General features: G+C 39.7%; 1 protein-coding gene across 2 annotated transcripts in view; it reads right to left on the minus strand.

Moving 5' to 3' along the window:
- LOC145988712 (beta-taxilin-like) overlaps window positions 1-8,538 on the minus strand; it is an 81,126-nt gene extending 72,588 nt beyond the window's left edge. The window contains exon 1 of one of the 2 annotated variants that reach the window (XM_083123814.1): window positions 8,431-8,538. The gene's annotated coding sequence lies outside the window, so the exon portion shown is untranslated. The remainder of the gene's footprint in view (window positions 1-8,430) is intronic. The other variant, XM_083123816.1, reaches the window with a different exon arrangement.
- Between the last annotated feature and the right edge of the window lie 360 nt (window positions 8,539-8,898).

Below are 8,898 nucleotides of genomic sequence, written 5' to 3' on the forward strand. Positions count from 1 at the left end.
GTCCGTTCTTTTTTGTATGTTCTCGATATTATTCCAGTCATGTATATTCGAATCTCAAACTAATTGTTTATATTTGTCGTTAAAACAAAAACTCTTTCCCCCTTGGAAGAATTTTTGTGGGGGGAGGGGGGAATTTCAAGACAAGATCGTTGGTGGGAGGAATTCCCCCGTCCCCCCGGGATTCCGCACCTTGGTTTGGAACATTTATGTTACATATTATGCTGTTCATTAAATCACATTTTTGTAATCTGTAATTTTAAGGCAGTATATTGTTTGAAATAAAATATGCCAAACCATTTCAAAGGTAGAATTACAAGTATTGTCAACTGACCCCGAACATATCGTCAACTCACTCCACATACAGGTTGAATTGACAATTGTCACTCTTCAAAAAAAAAAAAAAAAAAAAAAAACATAAAATAAAAAAGCAATAATTTTACAAGTTTTTTGGAGCATGGTGAATTAAAAATTTGTAGTGGTTGAGGAAAATACAAATATTGCTCGTAGGATTTCATCAATAGTATATCTTAATTTTTAAAAGCTGCAAAAATTTAAACATAAAAACATGGTCAGGTACGATTTGATGTTGCTCTTAAAGTAGGGTGACCATAATATTTTGACCCAAAGGTCACTTTACTCCCTCCTGAAAAATTGGTTAGGCCTAATTAGCTATAAAATTATTGTCATTAACGTATTATTATTATTATTTATAGTAACCGCTGTAGCTCAGTCGGTGGTCGGCCTCCGTGGAGGAGTGTTTAGCATAGTGGTCCCGGGTTCGAATCCCGGCTAGGACATGGATGTTTGTGTTGTCCGTAAATTTAGAAAACCGAGAATATAGAGAAAAACTGATATGTACGAATGTTGAGAAAATGTGTGTGAATGACGGGGGATACCACCGAATAGGGGAATTTCTTTATTTTATATATAAAAAAGTCGGTATGGCGTCTGACTACCATGCGAGAGGCCCGGGTTCGATCCCCGGCTGAGAGAACCGGGACTTTTTCCACCTGTTTATGCGGCTCCGGCGCTCGCCCAGTGTTGTATAAAGTGGATACCTGGAGGAAACTCTGGGAGGTAAATGCGGCCAGGGGCGTGGTGCTGATCACATCACTCCAAGCTTCGGCCGAGATACGCCTTCATGGCGTGGTGCAAAGCACAGGGGAGCACTTTACCTTTTTTATTATTTATTATAGTATGGATCACATAAATGATACATCATGAACAATATCTACTATGTGAAATATGATCTCTCGTTGTCAAGAGCTATTAATTTTTATAATCTCGGTATGACTACTATGCCAGAAGTATTTTGCAGAAGGACCAATCTTCTTGAGAACAACTTTATTCTTTACTAACCGTTAATAAAGCTCCCCGAAAAAGTTGCATCACATATTAATATCTAACACAAAACGCGGGATTTGACATTTGAATTTCCGCCAAGACACAGAAAGTCATTCTTTTTAAGAATCTCTCAAATTTAGACTTGGTTTTCAAGCTAATTCCTAGACTTTTAAAAAACGAGACAAATAGTGTTTCTTGTATAATATCGACGGGACAACTGGGACACGCCTATGAAACGGGACTCTCCCGGTCAAAACGAGACGAATGGTCACCCTATCTTAAAGAAACGATTTTATTTCGAGCAAAGTGAAACAAAAATTATTTGAATTTCACGCTATTCAGTTCACTTTCATTTCTTGTGCGGCAAGGCCGAGTAAAGATTGTTGCAGTCAAGAAATGATTGTTGCGCCGGTGCATGGAATTCGCCGCCCCCCGTTTGTACTTCAGTTATGAGCTATTATTTTTTTCTTTTTGCTCAGGCCAATCGGGACTAGACCTACAGTTTAAAGTGGGATCCGAACCACTTGTAGCTCCACCGAGTATCGAACCCGGAACCCCTTGATTACAAGGCGACGACGCTACCACTGAGCCATCGGGGTGGCCCACACACTGTACTCGTTATTTCAAAAGTGGTAATGAAAATTTCCACAAGCGAAGTTGAAATATTTTTAAAAAAAAGTTTTTTGAGAACTGAATTTGAAAATTCTGGCGCCAGTTGAAAATGCCTACATTTTACATTCCCAATTTCGCCTTCAAATAAACACTCAAAGAATCTGTTAATTGCATAGGAAAGGCAACCTTACTTTCGAGTAAAAGATTCCGAAGAACTTTGCGGTGGCGGAAACGCATCACCCATCCCATCTCTTCACCCCACCCCTAACAGCGGTGCTTGGAAGGGAACCAGCGAAAAAGGAAGCCCTTGCCATTGGTAACAGCCTTGATGGGATACAAGAGATCTGACCAATAAGGACGTTTGAAACCCACGTGACTGTCACCGAAAGAGCTCTCCCCCCAATTTGTGCTGGAAACAGCAAAAGAAGACGGCCGCGCCATCTACTGGCCACCGATGGAAATGCAATTTCAAAGCGCAGCGAGGTTTAAATGTGGGGTAATCCTCTACTCCCTAACTCCTCTATGGTTATAGGATACCGAAGCTTCAGAGATCTCATCTTTTTCTAGGTCTGATGAATTCAGGCGAGCAATATCAGGAAAATTCGGGAGAGACTCAAACTTATGTTTTGAACAGTACTTAATTTAGAAGTAGTTGCTCACCAATATTTCATTTTTCTCGTTTATCAAGACTGCACGAGAGCGCACTTGAAAACACAAAAGTAGGAGTTTATCCAGAATATTCCACCTAGGTTGTATGTTCATTTTTAAGAAGTGTAAGGATAAATTTATGGCCAGAATGACAATAAATTTGTCCCTTGTGAACAGTGGCGGCTCGTGGTGAACCAAAGTGGAGGGGCGATAGCTCACAATTTTGCTCTATTGATTTGCTTTATTTTACTTCGCCTTTTGTGCCACATCTGGCTAATTTGCGAAGATGGGGATGAGTGATATGATGAAATTGATGAATGGACACTTACAAACATTCATGCCCAGGCCGGGATTCGAACCCGGGACACCTGGCGTCGTAGCGCGATGTACTAACCACTCCGCCACGGGGACCGGCACAAATTTGCTGTACTAGTAATGTGAGTTTAAACGATAAATTTCGTATAACAGCCAACGTGATAAGAAATTGATACTTTCGTGTTTACAGAATATCATGTTTTACATGTTTGCACATATTATAATAAATTAATAATTATTTAACAGTAATGCGAAGAAGATGGAAGAAGAAATAGAATTCTAACAGATTTAGTCGTTTAACAGACTAATTCAGAAGAAGGGATAATAATTTTTACACAACTTGATAAGCACAAAGACGAATATTTACGTGCATTGATCGTGAAAATTTCTAGTAGAAAGTTTCCTGTTCAACATGACTAATTGATATGTGAAATAGGGCACCAAAATAAATATCTCACTGGAAAGGTGATATCTGCGTTACCAGAAGCTCTAAAGTAAAAACTTCAAACTTACCAGAAATCTTCAGACATGCTTGTAACTGACATTCAACCATCTGTCCTTCAACGCGAAATTTGCGAGTGAACTCACGACCTTCCTTCTATAACAATTGTAAATTCAAATTCGGGCTAGGTTTTTATGTTTATTTTTTCATCCAGACTAAGACTAGTGGTACAAAAATTTCGCACCAACAATTTCTCCACACTGTTCATCGCAACAAATCAAGGAATATAGACAAATGCACAACTACAGCACACAAGTCCCGAAAAAGCTTCACTTTTGCATGGAAAACGAAGAAACAACGTGTCAATACTATAGAGTCTTCCCATCCGGTCGTTTTATTGCTTCGGGATTGCCAGACAAGTTTGCCAAATTTTAAGAAATTTGTAGTTCACAGGTTCCTGTAGCGGCTCTTGGACAACTTTGTCACATTAACAGGAATTTTTTCAAACGTGCTAATCAAAACATGTAATTAAATCTACATGATGTACTCCACATCATTGTAATCCAAATGTACTTTTCACTAAACTCAGAAAAAATTCAACGCATATACGTATATGATAATTTTGCATGTAACAAGAATCTATAGCCGACTTCCGTGCCTAGCATACCGCATTACAAAGCCAGGTCTCCTGGGTTCGAATCCCGGCATGGATATGTGTGTTCTTTGTGAGTGCCCCCTCCATCAATTTCATTATATCATCACTCATCCTCATCGTCGTGATTACCGAAAAGTAGCAGAAAGCGACGGTAAATAACAAAAATCAAGTAACAGTCTGTACATTTTGAGTTACCGATATGTTCTTTCCTCATTGGAAATTGCGTTATTTATTGCTCTACTCTTATGTCATAAGTGAATAAGATTATGGAATACAGAATGATTTTTTCAAGGGTTGGTAATTTAATTTTCTTCCTTATGTTAACTTCATTGCTTCTGGCAACTCTTCATTGTTTACCGTTCTCCGGAGAGAGGGCCAGTTTCGCCTGGGGGGTGGGTTTCGGACGACAAACCCTCCGTCCTCCCAGGCACAGATCCCGCGCGTGTTATTCCCCCAGTTCCCTCGCCTCTCACCCCTCGCGACCGCGCCTGAGAATGCTTTACTTCTCGTAAAGTGGGAGGACGGCGCCCCGCCACATTTCTCTCGAAGTTCCGTATTCCCCCGCACGGTGGCGTGCAAACTTCGCAATTATCGCGGAAGAATGAATACAGAACCGACTAACCAAAGATCTATAAGCAATGGAATATTTGCAATTCAAACAATGTAAAAGCTAATATATAAATGTTAATGTAATGTTTGTACACTTGTGGTTATACACGGCAGTGCGGCGTCCGTATCGTCCTTATGAGCGGCCGCCCCTGCTTGTGAAAGCAATTTGTTTGAACAATTTGACTCACTGCGCAAATAATTTCTTGGCTACTCGTTTGCTTTTATTATGATGAAATTTACACGCTTTTTCCTATTGTTTATTGTGTATAACATTCTCGAAAATATTGTAACATACACACACACAATTCATACAATTTTCATTCATATTTAGCTGTTTCATTAGTGAGATCTACCTTACGTTAAGTTGTTTCTAGTGGCCTTTTTCCAATACAATGTGCACTACGACGCCAAGGTTCCCGGGTTCGAAACCCGGCCTGGGTATGGGTGTCCGTTGTAAGCAATCGTTCATCAAATTCATCATAACATCACTCATCTTCACCTTCGCATTTAGCCAAAAGTTGCAGAAAAGCGAAGTAAAATAAACCGAATCAATCAACCAAATATCTTTTGCAAATACGCCTTGTATGCAATTCATATTTAAACCTATTGTCGCGATGCTGAATGAATTTCAATTATTTATCTCCACATCGTTTAAAAATTTAATCGAATATTGCTAACGTTGGTTGAAGTTTTGAAATTTTATAATCTTCAAAAGTACAATGCAAACTTTTATTACGTAGGCGGAAGGTAGAGTTGCTGGCTGTGTGAACGATTCATTTTTCTTATATCGCCTTTATGCCTCTCTTGGCTAATCGTGACGATAAGGATGAATGATATTAAATTGATGAAGGGGATACATACTCTGCGCAGATCCTTCGTTAGCGATAACGTATACTCATTTATAAATCACGGGACGAAATAGTAATGTAATACAGTGTGTTTCAAAAGTTGCGCAACTCAAACTTTGATCGCTGTCAAACGAAGAACGTGAGATATTTACACCGGGTTTTCTGCAGTATAAAGCCCCATCCATTGGAATATTTTTCAATGCTTCAAATTATCAGTTTACTCGACACATAATATTTTACATTTTATAAATTAATAACTGGCGGAAGTCAGCGTTAATTTTTTTCCCAGGAGAATGGCACTTATCAGTGAGAAAAATATATAAGAAATTACCGAGGGGTCATAATTAGACGTCTGATGACTGATGCCATGTTAATCTGTCATTTTCGACCAATATGGGTCATGGGCAGCATTTGATTGGTTTGGGACTGGCAATTAGGTGCCAGAACTGGGGGTCAAGGACAGCTTAGTTTCTCTTGGTAGACATGGCTTAGCTTAAGAGGTGGGGGCAAAAAGTGTGTGGCGGAATTGCTCTCCGCCACTGCTGGTGATTAAATGGTTAAATGAAAACTATCATTTTGGTGGCATATCAACTTAGCTGGCAACACTAGCAGGTCGAAATTTTGTCAAGAGATGCAAGCAATGTGTGCCTAAATATTGGCCACACATTTACATGAAATGTCATAAGATAGATACCACAGACCTTCAGGTACCAGGCAGGAGACGTGGGCCTTTTAATATGGGTCAACTTGAAGCCAAAAATTTCGAAGCCGGGGAGTAATATCAGAGAGAAAGTCCTCACATATCATCACTTATCTTCATCGTCGTGATTAGCCAAAAGTGGCATAAAAGCTATGCTAAAGAACAAAAATCAAATCAAAACCAATATCTCCCACCGTCCCTGCCTCCTCCAGCCCCCTGGGCCCCGCCATCCTCTGTCCCCGGAGCGCCTATTATATATATTATAGCTAGTTAGTATGCGTTTGTATCATAACTGTTCCTCACTGACACTGACAATCATAATATAAATGCAGTTCTTACACTAAATAAAAGTTTTTAGATTTGCCAAATAATTACCAGTCAACTTAAACACAATAACGATAGTAATTTGGCGAAGAAGATAATTAGGGTGTTGAAGGCCGCGACCCCTCCCACTTTAATATAAAAATTCCAAGTCCACAACACACGCACATCACCAAAATAAGCCGTGGTGATCCAGTCGTAAGAATTATGACTACCATGTGGAAGACCAGAGTTCTATTTCAGGGTTGATTATATCCCCCCCCAAGTACCCCTCAGCTCTCAGCAAAGGGTACCTAGAGGGGAGAGCATGGAAGTAGCAGAAATTTTTGCAGGGGGATCGGGTTAATGATGAAACTTGAATAGTAGAAATAATAAAAATAATTATTATTATAGTTATACGATTATTTTTTTTAAATAATGACTAATACAAACTAATGCAAATAAAGCAATTTTATTCCAAACGTATTATTAGCCTATTATTATATCCTGGACGTGGGAAACTTTTCGTCGATACACCAGAAGAGTGAATATATCCAGCACACCTGTGTCTCATTATCTTTTTTTACACTTCATACAGTTTGTGAACTGAAATGCATATATATATTCTATTTGGTTAAGTTTTGCACATCTCGTTTACGAAAAAAAAAACTTTAAAAGTTAGGGGGTAATGTTAGTCAAACAGTGGCGGCGACTGGGTTCCAAAACCGGAAGGCAATGTGCCAAAAGTGGGGGGGGGGGGGGCAAAGACAGTATATTTCCATTTGTAGATAAGGTTTAGCATAGTGCGAGGGCAAAAGTGGTGAAAAGTGGGAGGGCAAATGCCCCCTCGCCCCCCTTAATCGCCGCCACTGATTATAAAGTTTATGTTGAGTGACCTATCATGAAACATTTCTTTTTGAAATTTTGAAAACTGCAGAGCAATGTATTCTTTGGATTAATAGGTAGAATACAAAAAAAAAAAAAAAAAAAAAAGTGGCTTCCATGTTTTACACTTTCTTTTCTTTACTATCTAAAGCATATTTTACTTTATTATTCGAGTTCGATTGCCGACTGAACAAGCTTTCTGCTTTTTTTGTAAATTGGAAAGAATGATACCAATTTTCAAGCGAGGTCGACGGGCCGGTTCGATCCCCTCCCCCGACGTCTTTGGGGAGATGGTGACGTGAAGGCTGCTCACACCGCCTCCTGATTTTTTGTCCACTTTATGCACAGATACGCTAATTGGGACTTGGCCTACAGTTTAAAAGGGATCCGCACCACTGTGCAATGTGCGTCCACAGGGTATCGAACCCTGGACCCCATAATTACAACAAGGCGACGACTTAACCAGCACGTCATCGGAGGAAGCCGCATAAGATCGAGATCCACAGCCCTTACGTGTCTTCATAGCTTGGCACAATCAAAAGGATTTAAACTTTTACTCTTATACAAAAACAAACTATTATTTACATTACAAGTAGCCCGCCTTGCTTTTCAGGCTAACGCATAAACCGTGTTAAACTAACTACCTGTACTTGCAGTAAATTCCTTAGCACGTAATGTTCATTGGGCATATCCATTGTCTAGTATTTTTAACTATGCTTATTATAACACTACGTTTGTAGAGAGTACCTTCTCTCGTCTTCAGGCGAACACAGTTCTTTAGCCAGTGGAGGGGGGTCGAACCTACGGCATATATGATTTTTACTGCAAATTCGGTACGCTAACAACGCCACTGGACCCCTTCAATTATTTCCTCTTCCATAGGAATTTGTAGCCTTGAAGAGGCATGCTAACGTGCTACGGAAAATAAATTCACAAACATAAACAAAGTAAGGTCAACGATTTGAATGGAATGTTACAGTCCTTCTTATTTACACGTTCTGTGAGCGAATCTTACAAGCGAACTCTAGTTTCAAGTGCTTTATATTTGACACAGCAGCATAACTATAATTACCTGAACTATGTGGGAGAACAAATGCACTACTGGAGCACGCCGGGCCAATCAGACACACGCGATGTTGGATAAAACCTCCGAGGAGTTCTACGCGAGACTCAAGAAGGATAGCGAATTTTTTTCTTCCGAACCAGATTTAAACACGACGTAGTTCTGTTCCTGGCTCACACGGCAAACCACGCAGCCTGCTATTTTGGAACCTTTCCAAAGTTCACTGGCACACTTTTCAAGTATAGAAACTGTTCGGTAAATGAACACAACAATCTCACACCTTTCTTGAAAACATGTGGTGTCCGATAGAATGTGGTTGCACTCTTTTCCACAAGGAATTAATTGTTGAGGCTGATTCATTCGCGATATTAGCAAGATCGATTGATTGGGTTTATTTTTGTTCGCTTTTCTGCCACATTTGGCTAATCGCGAATTGGGAAGAGTAATGGAATGATGAAGAAATCGATCAACACGTCA

This window comes from Lepisma saccharinum, chromosome 6 (assembly GCF_977018435.1).
Source record: "Lepisma saccharinum chromosome 6, izLepSacc3.1, whole genome shotgun sequence".
Taxonomy (NCBI): domain Eukaryota; kingdom Metazoa; phylum Arthropoda; class Insecta; order Zygentoma; family Lepismatidae; genus Lepisma; species Lepisma saccharinum.